This window comes from Bombina bombina, chromosome 12, assembly GCF_027579735.1.
Source record: "Bombina bombina isolate aBomBom1 chromosome 12, aBomBom1.pri, whole genome shotgun sequence".
Lineage (NCBI taxonomy): Eukaryota > Metazoa > Chordata > Amphibia > Anura > Bombinatoridae > Bombina > Bombina bombina.
Window position 1 is genome coordinate 158695478 of NC_069510.1, and position 16056 is coordinate 158711533.

Genomic DNA, 16056 nt, shown 5'->3' on the forward strand with positions numbered 1-16056 from the left:
TGCCAATATCGAGTTGAAAGTAAAGACCTTGCCCTCCCTCTGCACCCACTTTGAGCCCTATAGTGTACCGATTATACTCACTGACACTTTGCCAGAGGACGGAGGATCAGTGGTCTGCTGAAGGGGACGCTGCTGCCCCTGCCCGACTTGCGGTGATAGAGCTGTCCCCTCCCCCACCGAGGCTGCGCGGGAGGAGGCAGTGAGAGGATCGTTGGACGCTGAGAACAGCGCAAGCTCTGACATTTACTCCCGCAGGTCCTCTTCCTCGTTCTTCCCCCCCCTCTCCCACCGGTGCTGCGCGAGAGGGGGTGAGGGGCTGATCTCTTGCCGGAAGCATCAGTATACACCGGATTGTCTGGAGGGCGGTATTCAAGTGTCTCCATCCACTGACTCTCTTGTACTTTGAGAGGCCCGTCGGACGCTGAGAACAGCACAAGCCCTGACACTGATTCTAGAGGGTCCTCTTCCTCGCTCATCCCCCCCCCCTCTCCCACCGGTGCTGAGTGAGAGGGGGTGTGGGACTGGTCTCTCGCTGGAAGCATCGGTACACACCGGGATGTCTGGAAGCTGGTGTTCAAGCCCCCCCTCTCACTGACTTATTTGCATTCCCTTTGCCTCTTCGCTTGACATTGGAGGGACGTCTGGGTAGCAGAGGAGAGGGTAAGTTGCACGGCACAGCCGGCTACACGGCGAAGATTATAGTAAAGTTAAAAGGTGAACACTGGGGAACACATAGCCTGGTCTAAAGACTGTGAACATTTTATTCTCAAATTGGAAACAATTACTACATAAGGCTACACTTGAAGGGGGAAATAAAGCAAGACTACCATAAGGGTTTAATAGCAGGTGGAACGCCCAAGGAAGTTATATGAAAGCTGGGGGAAAATAAATATGGACTAAGCTGAAAGATAAACAAATATCTCAATTCCCCTCGCATTCAAATTTCATTGTAAAGAACCGGGACAGACTTTGTTTTTTTTACTTGAAAGGAGAAGAGAGACTGGAAGGGAAGGAAAGAGGTTATTTACAAACACAACTAAGTTAGAATTGAGGCTAGATCCTGGTCAAGTTTTTTTTTTTTTTTTTTTATTATTTTTCTCTTCTTTTTTTTGTTTTTCTTGTTTTTTTTTCTGCATTACTATACTTTTAAGTATTGAATCAATATGTAAGATTGTTGAAATGTTAAACATTTGTTTCGGTTAACACCTTAATTAAGGCTCTAAGGGTGAATTGTTCTAGTCTACTTATTAGTTCCAAATTACCTAGTTTATCATTACTTCTCTTAGAACCTATATGTGGAAATTTTTGTAGGAAGCTATACCCAAATACTCAAAGAAAGGGGGAGGATAGAGAGAATTTTTTTTTCTTTTTTTCATTTTTAATTTTTAATTCTCTCCCTTGGACTACGGTTAAAGCATTATATACTATACTAGAATCTCTACTTTATTACTATAACGACTTTTTTCAATTGAAAGAAAAGGGCGAAGTTATCTTACATAAATCTTGGCCACAACTAAGAGGCCGAGGAGAGAATTCTCCTGCAGCCACATTTTTTCATACTTATAAATATAACTGTTTCTAAAATCTATGAACAGTTGGAGATAATTCTCAGTACATTTTTACTATACTAACTTACATAACCCCCCCTCTCTATAAGAGTCTTTTTAGGATTAGATTTCTAGGTGCTACATTCACAAATAACTTTATCTAAATATAGGACAGGCTATATATTATCCCTCCCTATTAAAACTCTAAATGTAAGACGTAAAGCACTGAAAGAGAGGCAGTATGTTGTGTCTGGTTCGTATGAAAATAGATACATAGAAGCATAAATTAAAAACTGAAAGAAATCGATTGTAGAAGATTAGGCCGGATTCAGAGGAGTTGAAAGTTTATATCCTTGTTGCCGCAATAAACTCACTTATCACGACTCACACTAAAATCACCTCTTATACAATCACTAATTTAATACCTCACTTTTAACCACCTAATCCTATTTCCCCCTCACTTCACTTCGGGCCTTGTAGCCCCCTTACACTTTACTCCCACTTTTCCCACCGGCACACCCTCACTGTTTTATTGATAACTGCTCACTACCACCACCCACCCATATTCCTTTCCCCTTTTTCCTCCCCTTCTCCCCCCTACGCCCCCTTTTTTTTTTTTTTCTCTTTCCCTTCTCACCCGAGCACTCTTATAATTCACTTCACTCGGCACATGGATAAATACCTTTCCAATTCCCCAAAACACCCCTCCCCAAATATGACGGGAAGGCACAGAGATAAGAAGCTTAAGAATCTAGTAGAACCAGGTACTGAACAATCAAGTCCTAGTACTTTAACAAATATACCAGACAACTTCAATATGCAAGCCTTAGTGACTAATATTGCAGAAGCCTTAGCCCCTAAATTTGAAATCCTCAAATCTGAGATCAAGCAGGATATCTCCTCTCTAACACAAGAGGTACGGCAGTTTTCGAATAGACTCCAAGAAATGGAGCAAAGAGTATCGGATCTGGAAGATCAAACAAATATCCACAGTACTAAGATTGAGAATTCTGACAAAAAACTACAAAAAATTATGGACAGATTAGAAGACCTTGAAAACCGCTCACGACGGAACAACCTCAGAATAATCGGTCTCCCTGAAAATAAACAATTTGAAAATCTTGACTCTTTCATATCCGATACTCTTCCTAAAGCCTTAAAGATCCCCTCTTCACACCCCCCAATCATAGTGGAACGAGCCCACAGAATAGGCCCCCCACGATCAGAAGGCAATATTACCAGTAGAAACCGTCCGGTAATAGCCAGGCTACTTAATTACAAAGATAAAGATTTATTAATGCAGTATTCACGGAAAAATCAACCGATTATGATAGAGGGCAACAAAATTATGATTTTTCAAGATTTTTCAGCAGATACTGCCTTAAAAAGACGGGAATTAGCCCCGATTTGTTCAAAATTTATACAACAAGGCCACAGGTCGACCCTGATTTACCCATCAAAATTAAAAGTAGTATTAAATGGAATAACACATATTACAGAGGATGTTCAAATAGCTGAAAATCTCTACAAATCCCTTACTGGATAGATTTAAGGGACAAGCTATGACTATTGGCCCTATATTTGTGGTTGATAGGGTCATTTTGCTCTTATCTATATTGTGTATTAAAATGGAAACAGGTTATGGTAGAGGTCAAGCTATGACTCTTGGCCTGTTATGTGTGGCTCGAAATGATTTTTTTGTTCTTTCTTCTTGTATTAAAATGAAGACAGGTTTATGGCGACAGTATTTTAAGGGGAGTTGGGTCCCCCCTCCCTCCTTCCTCCCTGGCTCCTTCCCCCCCCCCCCCTTTTTTTTTTTTTTTTTTTTTCTTTTTTCTTTTTTCTCGCTACACAATAGAGAAACATGACACAAAAATTTAAAATTATATCATGGAACGTAGGGGGAATTTCATCCCCTATTAAACGTAAAGCAATTTTGTCACACCTCCGCAAAGCCCAGACAGATATTGGTTTATTACAGGAAACACATTTAGATCAGGAGGAATCGTTAAAATTAAAAACATCATGGGTAAGAGAAGTTCTTATAGCCCCGAGTGTCGGGAAGAAGAGAGGAGTAGCAATACTCATAGGTAAAAAACTTCAACTGGAGATTTTGGACTCTGAGGCGGACCCCGGGGGGAGGTATGTCCTGGCTAAAGTGAAAATAGACCAGGTAAAATACACAATTTGCAACATTTATGGACCAAATAAAAGTGACCCTGAATTTTGGGACATGTTGCAGACAAAACTCCTTCTAAGGTCTGAAGGGCATCTGATCTTGGGGGGGGACTTTAATATGGCCCCCAAATGTCCCATTGATAGACTAAGGAAAAACACTAAATCACTGAAACAGAAAAAAGATAATCTTGATTTTAAAATAATTAAAAAAATAAAACAGGTGCTCTCTTTGCGAGATATCTGGAGACATCAGAACCCCGATACTCAAGATTTTACTTGTTTATCTAAAGCGCACAAAACCTTATCCAGGATTGACCTGTTTTTAATTGGAGATCACCTAAGTCCCACAATGGTTAATTCTGAGATAATGCCTATCTTTCTGTCAGACCATGGTCCCATTACACTGGAATTTAATTTTACCTACGGTAGACCAAAGAATCAGCGGTTCTTTTTTCCTTATTACCTTTACAATGACTTCAAATTTAAAGAGTGTCTCAAGAATAAATTTAGGGAGTACCTACAATTTAATAATAACTATATTAAACGGTCTGATATCTTCTGGGAAACTGCCAAGGCAGTCCTCAGAGGAGAAATCCTTGCATACTCTGCTATTCAAAATAAAAAAAGGAAAGCAAGAGAGAAGGAAGTCTGTAGTTCCTTAATTAACTCCTATAACCTGTACCTGCTGGAAGGAACACCATTAAACTGGGCAAGATACTTACGGGCTAAAGCTGCTAGAGATACCTTCTACTTAATGCAGGAAACTAATAATGACCTTAAAATGCAAGCCAAATTGTATAAATTTGGTAACAAGTCAGGTAAAATGCTAAATAGACTAATTAAGAACGAGAATAAAAAACCCAACATTGACAGTCTCCAACATAACGGGAAATTTTTAAATAAGACAGAAGATATAACTAGGGTATTCCATCAGTACTTTCAACAACTTTACACCAGTAATGAATTTGATATAAATAAAGCAGCAGAATTCTGCAGTAATATTAACTTTCCAATGGCCACAACTGAGGAGAATGCCAGACTTAATGCACCTGTTTCCCTAGAGGAAATTGCGGCAGTGGTCACCAAGCTTCCTCTAAATAAGGCGGCTGGTCCGGATGGATTACCCAACGAGTTTTACAAAATCTTAGTATCGGAGATAGCACCATATTTAGGTAATCTTTACAATGATATTTTTATTAAGCATAAACAGGTTACGCCCTCCTTCGCATCTTCATTTACTACTTTGATTCTGAAAGAAGGGAAGGACCCTACATGCAAAGGATCCTATAGACCTATTGCTTTATTAAATTCGGACTATAAAATTATTGCGTCTATTTTAGCAAAAAGACTTCAATCCATCTTAATTAAAGTAATCCATCCGGACCAAGCAGGCTTCATCAATAATCGTAATTCCTCAGCAAAAATTAGAGAATTACTAGCTACAATGGAATTTATACACAGAGCATCCCCACAAGGGGCGGGGAGAGTGGACCCCCCTGACATGGCCATTGTATCAATTGATGCGGAAAAAGCTTTTGATTTAGTAATTCATAGGCACCTAATTTTCTCTTTAACAAAATTTGGGATTGAGGGGAATTTTCCTAAGCTGGTAGAAAACCTATACGCCCATTCTTTTACAAACTTGATTATTAACAATGAGATTTCTTCTCCAATTGCATTACAGAGGGGCACTCGTCAGGGCTGTCCTCTCTCCCCGCTCCTATTCGATTTAGCTATAGAACCACTAGCAATTAAGATTAGATCCTCGTTAGAAGGCATAAAAATTCAAAATTATGAAATAAAAATTGGATTATATGCAGACGATCTACTCATATATCTTTCTAATACAGCAAAAAACATTCCTAAACTTCTGCATATTACTGGCCATTTTGGGATTTTTTCGGGTTACAAAGTGAACCCTATAAAATCCGAGATAATCTGGCTCAGGAAAAATAAAACCAGTTTAACAGATATTCCCTTTAAAGTGATAACAGAATTCATGACCTATTTAGGAATTAAAATCCCACTGAATTTAAAAACATAATTTATGTAAGAACTTACCTGATAAATTCATTTCTTTCATATTAACAAGAGTCCATGAGCTAGTGACGTATGGGATATACATTCCTACCAGGAGGGGCAAAGTTTCCCAAACCTTAAAATGCCTATAAATACACCCCTCACCACACCCACAAATCAGTTTAACGAATAGCCAAGAAGTGGGGTGATAAGAAAAAAAGTGCGAAGCATATAAAATAAGGAATTGGAATAATTGTGCTTTATACAAAAAAATCATAACCACCACAAAAAAGGGTGGGCCTCATGGACTCTTGTTAATATGAAAGAAATGAATTTATCAGGTAAGTTCTTACATAAATTATGTTTTCTTTCATGTAATTAACAAGAGTCCATGAGCTAGTGACGTATGGGATAATGACTACCCAAGATGTGGATCTTTCCACACAAGAGTCACTAGAGAGGGAGGGATAAAATAAAGACAGCCAATTCCTGCTGAAAATAATCCACACCCAAAATAAAGTTTAACAAAAAACATAAGCAGAAGATTCAAACTGAAACCGCTGCCTGAAGAACTTTTCTACCAAAAACTGCTTCAGAAGAAGAAAATACATCAAAATGGTAGAATTTAGTAAAAGTATGCAAAGAGGACCAAGTTGCTGCTTTGCAGATCTGGTCAACCGAAGCTTCATTCCTAAACGCCCAGGAAGTAGAAACTGACCTAGTAGAATGAGCTGTAATTCTTTGAGGCGGAATTTTACCCGACTCAACATAGGCAAGATGAATTAAAGATTTCAACCAAGATGCCAAAGAAATGGCAGAAGCTTTCTGGCCTTTCCTAGAACCGGAAAAGATAACAAATAGACTAGAAGTCTTACGAAAAGATTTCGTAGCTTCAACATAATATTTCAAAGCTCTAACAACATCCAAAGAATGCAATGATTTCTCCTTAGAATTCTTAGGATTAGGACATAATGAAGGAACCACAATTTCTCTACTAATGTTGTTGGAATTCACAACTTTAGGTAAAAATTCAAAAGAAGTTCGCAACACCGCCTTATCCTGATGAAAAATCAGAAAAGGAGACTCACACGAAAGAGCAGATAATTCAGAAACTCTTCTAGCAGAAGAGATGGCCAAAAGGAACAAAACTTTCCAAGAAAGTAATTTAATGTCCAATGAATGCATAGGTTCAAACGGAGGAGCTTGAAGAGCTCCCAAAACCAAATTCAAACTCCATGGAGGAGAAATTGACTTAATGACAGGTTTTATACGAACCAAAGCTTGTACAAAACAATGAATATCAGGAAGAATAGCAATCTTTCTGTGAAAAAGAACAGAAAGAGCGGAGATTTGTCCTTTCAAAGAACTCGCGGACAAACCCTTATCTAAACCATCCTGAAGAAACTGTAAAATTCTCGGTATTCTAAAAGAATGCCAAGAAAAATGATGAGAAAGACACCAAGAAATATAAGTCTTCCAGACTCTATAATATATCTCTCGAGATACAGATTTACGAGCCTGTAACATAGTATTAATCACGGAGTCAGAGAAACCTCTATGACCAAGAATCAAGCGTTCAATCTCCATACCTTTAAATTTAAGGATTTCAGATCCGGATGGAAAAAAGGACCTTGAGACAGAAGGTCTGGTCTTAACGGAAGAGTCCATGGTTGGCAAGATGCCATCCGGACAAGATCCGCATACCAAAACCTGTGAGGCCATGCCGGAGCTATTAGCAGAACAAACGAGCATTCCCTCAGAATCTTGGAGATTACTCTTGGAAGAAGAACTAGAGGCGGAAAGATATAGGCAGGATGATACTTCCAAGGAAGTGATAATGCATCCACTGCCTCCGCCTGAGGATCCCGGGATCTGGACAGATACCTGGGAAGTTTCTTGTTTAGATGAGAGGCCATCAGATCTATCTCTGGGAGCCCCCACATTTGAACAATCTGAAGAAATACCTCTGGGTGAAGACACCATTCGCCCGGATGCAACGTTTGGCGACTGAGATAATCCGCTTCCCAATTGTCTACACCTGGGATATGAACCGCAGAGATTAGACAGGAGCTGGATTCCGCCCAAACCAAAATTCGAGATACTTCTTTCATAGCCAGAGGACTGTGAGTCCCTCCTTGATGATTGATGTATGCCACAGTTGTGACATTGTCTGTCTGAAAACAAATGAACGATTCTCTCTTCAGAAGAGGCCAAAACTGAAGAGCTCTGAAAACTGCACGGAGTTCCAAGATATTGATCGGTAATCTCACCTCCTGAGATTCCCAAACTCCTTGTGCCGTCAGAGATCCCCACACAGCTCCCCAACCTGTGAGACTTGCATCTGTTGAAATTACAGTCCAGGTCGGAAGAACAAAAGAAGCCCCCTGAATTAAACGATGGTGATCTGTCCACCACGTTAGAGAGTGCCGAACAATCGGTTTTAAAGATATTAATTGATATATCTTCGTGTAATCCCTGCACCATTGGTTCAGCATACAGAGCTGAAGAGGTCGCATGTGAAAACGAGCAAAGGGGATCGCGTCCGATGCAGCAGTCATAAGACCTAGAATTTCCATGCATAAGGCTACCGAAGGGAATGATTGAGACTGAAGGTTTCGACAGGCTGTAATCAATTTTAGACGTCTCTTGTCTGTTAAAGACAAAGTCATGGACACTGAATCTATCTGGAAACCCAGAAAGGTTACCCTTGTTTGAGGAATCAAAGAACTTTTTGGTAAATTGATCCTCCAACCATGATCTTGAAGAAACAACACAAGTCGATTCGTATGAGACTCTGCTAAATGTAAAGACGGAGCAAGTACCAAGATATCGTCCAAATAAGGAAAAACCACAATACCCTGTTCTCTGATTACAGACAGAAGGGCACCGAGAATCTTTGTGAAAATTCTTGGAGCTGTAGCAAGGCCAAACGGTAGAGCCACAAATTGGTAATGCTTGTCTAGAAAAGAGAATCTCAGGAACTGATAATGATCTGGATGAATCGGAATATGCAGATATGCATCCTGTAAATCTATTGTGGACATATAATTCCCTTGCTGAACAAAAGGCAATATAGTCCTTACAGTTACCATCTTGAACGTTGGTATCCTTACATAACGATTCAATAATTTTAGATCCAGAACTGGTCTGAAGGAATTCTCCTTCTTTGGTACAATGAAGAGATTTGAATAAAACCCCATCCCCTGTTCCGGAACTGGAACTGGCATAATTACTCCAGCCAACTCTAGATCTGAAACACAATTCAGAAATGCTTGAGCTTTCACTGGATTTACTGGGACATGGGAAAGAAAAAATCTCTTTGCAGGAGGTCTCATCTTGAAACCAATTCTGTACCCTTCTGAAACAATGTTCTGAATCCAAAGATTGTGAACAGAATTGATCCAAATTTCTTTGAAAAAACGTAACCTGCCCCCTACCAGCTGAACTGGAATGAGGGCCGTACCTTCATGTGAACTTAGAAGCAGGCTTTGCCTTTCTAGCAGGCTTGGATTTATTCCAGACTGGAGATGGTTTCCAAACTGAAACTGCTCCTGAGGACGAAGGATCAGGCTTTTGTTCTTTGTTGAAACGAAAGGAACGAAAACGATTGTTAGCCCTGTTTTTACCTTTAGACTTTTTATCCTGTGGTAGAAAAGTTCCTTTCCCACCAGTAACAGTTGAAATAATAGAATCCAACTGAGAACCAAATAATTTGTTTCCCTGGAAAGAAATGGAAAGTAGAGTTGATTTAGAAGCCATATCAGCATTCCAAGTCTTAAGCCATAAAGCTCTTCTGGCTAAGATAGCCAGAGACATAAATCTAACATCAACTCTAATAATATCAAAAATGGCATCACAGATGAAATTATTAGCATGCTGGAGAAGAATAATAATATCATGAGAATCACGATTTGTTACTTGTTGCGCTAGAGTTTCCAACCAAAAAGTTGAAGCTGCAGCAACATCAGCCAATGATATAGCAGGTCTAAGAAGATTACCTGAACATAGATAAGCTTTTCTTAGAAAAGATTCAATTTTTCTATCTAAAGGGTCCTTAAACGAGGTACCATCTGATGTAGGAATGGTAGTACGTTTAGCAAGGGTAGAAATAGCCCCATCAACTTTAGGGATTTTGTCCCAAAATTCTAACCTGTCAGGCGGAACAGGATATAATTGCTTAAAACGTTTAGAAGGAGTAAATGAATTACCCAATCTATCCCATTCCTTAGCAATTACTGCAGAAATAGCATTAGGAACAGGAAAGACTTCTGGAATAACCGCAGGAGCTTTAAAAACCTTATCCAAACGTATAGAATTAGTATCAAGAGGACTAGAATCCTCTATTTCTAAAGCAATTAGTACTTCTTTAAGCAAAGAGCGAATAAATTCCATCTTAAATAAATATGAAGATTTATCAGCATCAATCTCTGAGACAGAATCCTCTGAACCAGAAGAGTCCAAAGAATCAGAATGATGGTGTTCATTTAAAAATTCATCTGTAGAGAGAGAAGATTTAAAAGACTTTTTACGTTTACTAGAAGGAGAAATAACAGACAAAGCCTTCTTTATGGATTCAGAAACAAAATCTCTTATGTTATCAGGAACATTCTGCACCTTAGATGTTGAGGGAACTGCAACAGGCAATGGTACATCACTAAAGGAAATATTATCTGCATTAACAAGTTTGTCATGACATTTAATACAAACAACAGCTGGAGGAATAGCTACCAAAAGTTTACAGCAGATACACTTAGCTTTGGTAGATCCAGCAGGCAGAGGTTTTCCTGTAGTATCTTCTGGCTCAGATGCAACGTGAGACATCTTGCAATATGTAAGAGAAAAAACAACATATAAAGCAAAATAGATCAAATTCCTTATAAGACAGTTTCAGGAATGGGAAAAAAATGCCAAACATCAAGCTTCTAGCAACCAGAAGCAAATGAAAAATGAGACTGAAATAATGTGGAGACAAAAGCGACGCCCATATTTTTTGGCGCCAAATAAGACGCCCACATTATTTGGCGCCTAAATGCTTTTGGCGCCAAAAATGACGCCACATCCGGAACGCCGACATTTTTGGCGCAAAATAACGTCAAAAATGACGCAACTTCCGGCGACACGTATGACGCCGGAAACGGAAAAGAATTTTTGCGCCAAAAAAGTCCGCGCCAAGAATGACGCAATAAAATGAAGCATTTTCAGCCCCCGCGAGCCTAACAGCCCACAGGGAAAAAAGTCAAATTTTTGAGGTAAGAAAAAATATGATAATTAAAGCATAATCCCAAATATGAAACTGACTGTCTGGAAATAAGGAAAGTTGAACATTCTGAGTCAAGGCAAATAAATGTTTGAATACATATATTTAGAACTTTATAAATAAAGTGCCCAACCATAGCTTAGAGTGTCACAGAAAATAAGACTTACTTACCCCAGGACACTCATCTACATGTTTGTAGAAAGCCAAACCAGTACTGAAACGAGAATCAGTAGAGGAAATGGTAAATATAAGAGTATATCGTCGATCTGAAAAGGGAGGTAAGAGATGAATCTCTACGACCGATAACAGAGAACCTTATGAAATAGACCCCGTAGAAGGAGATCACTGCATTCAATAGGCAATACTCTCCTCACATCCCTCTGACATTCACTGCACGCTGAGAGGAAAACCGGGCTCCAACTTGCTGCGGAGCGCATATCAACGTAGAATCTAGCACAAACTTACTTCACCACCTCCCTTGGAGGCAAAGTTTGTAAAAACTGTTTTGTGGGTGTGGTGAGGGGTGTATTTATAGGCATTTTAAGGTTTGGGAAACTTTGCCCCTCCTGGTAGGAATGTATATCCCATACGTCACTAGCTCATGGACTCTTGTTAATTACATGAAAGAAAGATCTTTATAAAATAAATATAACTCCAATGTTAGAATACATTAAAGAAAAGCTCAAAACTTGGCAGTCCTTACCCTTGTCAATCTCTGGTCGCATTGCTCTATTTAAGATGGCTCTGCTACCAAAATTGCTTTATATCTTACAGAATGTTCCATTAATCTTGTTTGAGAAAGATTTACGGGCATTAAACTCGTCAATTGGACAGTTTATTTGGCAAGGAAAAAGAGCTAAGATTGCCTTCTCTAAATTAGTAGCACCTAGAGAAATGGGAGGCTTCGCTCTTCCAAACCTAAGATTTTATAATCTCTGTTTTTTAGTCCGTGTAGTAGCTGACTGGTTTACCAAAAAGAACTATGTTACAAATATCGACCTAGAATCTAATATTTGTGAACCCTATGCATTACAGGCTTTACCACACATTGACCTTAAAGATCTTCCATTGAATATTAAGGATCTTAAATTCATCTTGAACCCAATTAAAGCATGGCTCAGACTAACTAAACTTTTATCAATAAACCCTAAAGCATCAAAATTTCTTCCTTTAATTAGAAACCCAAATTTCCAACCAGGCCTAGATTCAACTGTCTTCAATAGATGGCATAATAATGGATTAGATAAAGTTATTTATTTTATAGATCAAGACAGAAAATGTGTCAAATCCTTTACACAATTGAAAGAGGAATATACTTTGATAAACAAAGATTTTTTTGCTTATCTACAGATAAGACACTATATCACAGAATTAATACATAAGGCTGGCTGGACCTGGTCTTTAGGCAAAATGGAATCTTGGCTTACAATAATCAAAGAGTCCTCTATGTCCATCTCTCCATGTTATTATTTACTAACCCTTAGTAATGCGACCCCGTTAGGGGAGAATCTAGCCACAAGTTGGAATAATATAATCCCACACAATAATATAGAAATTAAAACTATTCAACTCTCTCTGAATAAAGTATTAAAAACAACTCTTTCCTCTAACTGGCGAGATGCCCATTTGAAACTTCTCCACAGGGCGTACTTTACCCCGGAGAGGGGTCTCAGAGTCCGAAATTCTGAATTCAGTAGATGTCCTAGATGTTCATATACAGCTGCGGACATAATACACATGTTCTGGTCCTGCCCCGGGATAAGAAATGTCTGGAGGAAGCTGGAATATTGGCTTAAGATAGTACTCAAAATTGAATCGGTAACACTCTCCTTGTTCCAGATTATATTCTGTTTGAGGCCTGGAGAGGAGCGTCAGCCTAATGAACTATTAGTCAACTTATCTATTCTTGCCACCAGATACTTGATATGCAAGAAGTGGAAAATGAGGGCGACCCCAACTATCCCAGAAATTAGAAATCACCTAAAGAAACAATGTATCTTAGAACAAAGAAATGCCAATATAGACAATGAATGCGACATAAAGAAATTTTTCCATAAATGGGCACCCTTCATTAAGATTTTCCCTGAAAGAGAAATTGAATATTTGATATATCCATTCAGGAATTCGGAGTTAGTATTATTAGGTATATGGTGATCAGAGGCAAATCTGTGTAAGCTGCAAATGATTACCTGGCCCCCTTTCCCCCTTCCCTTCCCCCCCCCCCCTTTTTTTTTTTTTTTTTTTTCTCCTCCTTTCTTTTTTTTCTTTCTTCTCTGTAGATTCCGATGGTCAAGGAGATGGAGCCGGGAGGGAGGGGAGGGGGGGCATATTTAAAACCCCCAACATTGAGTTATTATGACAGTCTGGTTAGTCCAGTCATGTAGATACATGATATGTAAAATACATTATTTTTTCTTGTTTTCTCTTGGGGATATCACCTTATACTGGTGGACTGTATTACCATGTTGTTTTGCATTATTATTGATGTTGTACTCACTGTTGGATAAAATAAAATAATAATAAAAAAAAAAAAAATACATGCTCTATCTGAATCAAGTGAGTTTAATTTTGACTAGACTGTCCCTTTAACTTTTTTTTTAGGCAAAAAATACAAAAGAAACCAACACGCTGAAATGCATATCTTTCCTATACATTATAATTATTGTATCCTATTTTGTCCCTTTCAGAAGTGTGGGCACTCATGACAAACTTGCGCTGTTTGATGCCTAGGACTGAATTAGTGATTAAAAAAAGGGATTAATATGAGAATGAGAGGGGGATTGTGTCTGTATTCATGGCGCACAGTGACACATCCAGTAAATACAGACTGAATGTATAATGTGTTTGTTCTTCTAATCTGATCCCCAGACCTGCCAGGTATCTGTATGAACAATGAACAGCTTTGCATCTTGCTTTAAAGTTCTGACAAACTATTGTATTTCTTTCCTGCATCCTAACAGGCTTCCTGGACCGACTAGCAGCAGGTTATGACACCAATTTCCTCTGTTTAGCATCATGTGCGGCTGCCACGGGTCCTGAGATCACTCCCAGGGCAATACCCAGTGGAATAAACTGTGTGAGACACATGAGGCCACTTAAACCAGGGTCTGAGAGTGATACAGGGGTCAAAGCTGTTTTGAGTGTGTGCACGTGTATGTATATCTTGTGTTTGTTATAATATAAACTGGTCACTGAACAAACAACTTATCTTCTAACTTGTAAACTGTAGTAATAGAATTGCAGCTTATATGTGCCTCTGTGTATTGAGGAATATGCTGTACTGGATTTTGGATCATGCAGACCATGCGTGCACGTGTGTCAGATCACATGGAGCAGAGTGCGCGTGTGTCAGATCACATGGAGCAGAGTGCGCGTGTGTCAGATCACATGGAGCAGAGTGCGCGTGTGTCAGATCACATGGAGCAGAGTGCGCGTGTGTCAGATCACATGGAGCAGAGTGCGCGTGTGTCAGATCACATGGAGCAGAGTGCGCGTGTGTCAGATCACATGGAGCAGAGTGTGCGTGCGTGTGTCAGATCACATGGAGCAGAGTGTGCGCGCGTGTGTCAGATCACATGGAGCAGAGTGTGCGCGCGTGTGTCAGATCACATGGAGCAGAGTGTGCGCGCGTGTGTCAGATCACATGGAGCAGAGTGCGCGCGCGTGTCAGATCACATGGAGCAGAGTGCGCGCGCGTGTCAGATCACATGGAGCAGAGTGCGCGCACGTGTGTCAGATCACATGGAGCAGAGTGCGCGCGCACGTGTCGTGTGTCATGTCACATGGAGCAGAGTGCGCGCGCACATGTGTCATGTCACATGGAGTAGAGTGCGCGCACTTGTGTCAGATCAAATTCAGCAGAGTGCGCGTGAGTCAGATCACATGGAGCAGAGTGCGCGTGTGTCAGATCACATGGAGAAGAGTGTGCGTGTGTCAGATCACATAGAGCAGAGTGCGCGTATAAGGCAGAGCATGTGTGTGTGTGTGTGTGCTGGATCAGTATAAGGCAGTGCATGTGTGTGTGTGCTGGATCAGTATAAGGCAGTGCGTGTGTGTGTGCTGGATCAGTATAAGGCAGTGCGTGTGTGTGTGCTGGATCAGTATAAGGCAGTGCATGTGTGTGTGTGCTGGATCAGTATAAGGCAGTGCATGTGTGTGTGTGCTGGATCAGTATAAGGCAGTGCATGTGTGTGTGTGTGTGCTGGATCAGTATAAGGCAGTGCATGTGTGTGTGTGCTGGATCAGTATAAGGCAGTGCATGTGTGTGTGTGTGTGTGTGCTGGATCAGTATAAAGCAGTGCATGTGTGTGTGTGTGCTGGATCAGTATAAAGCAGTGCATGTGTGTGTGCTGGATCAGTATAAGGCAGTGCATGTGTGTGTGTGCTGGATCAGTATAAAGGAGTGTATGTGTGTGTGTGTGCTGGATCAGTATAAAGGAGTGTATGTGTGTGTGTGTGTGTGTGCTGGATCAGTATAAAGGAGTGTATGTGTGTGTGTGTGTGTGCTGGATCAGTATAAAGGAGTGTGTGTGTGTGTGTGTGTGTGCTGGATCAGTATAAGGCAGTGCATCTGTGTGTGTGTGTGTGTGTGCTGGATCAGTATAAAGGAGTGTATGTGTGTGTGCTGGATCAGTATAAAGGAGTGTATGTGTGTGTGTGTGTGTGTGTGTGTGCTGGATCAGTATAAAGGAGTGTATGTGTGTGTGCTGGATCAGTATAAAGGAGTGTATGTGTGTGTGTGTGTGTGCTGGATCAGTATAAAGGAGTGTATGTGTGTGTGTGCTGGATCAGTATAAGGCAGTGCGTGTGTGTGTGTGTGTGCTGGATCAGTATAAAGGAGTGTGTGTGTGTGTGTGTGTGTGCTGGATCAGTATAAACGAGTGTATGTGTGTGTGTGTGCTGGATCAGTATAAGGTAATGCATGTGTGTGTGCTGGATCAGTATAAGGCAGTGCATGTGTGTGTGTGCTGGATCAGTTTAAGGCAGTGCGTGTGTGTGTGTGTGCTGGATCAGTATAAGGCAGTGCATGTGTGTGTGTGTGCTGGATCAGTATAA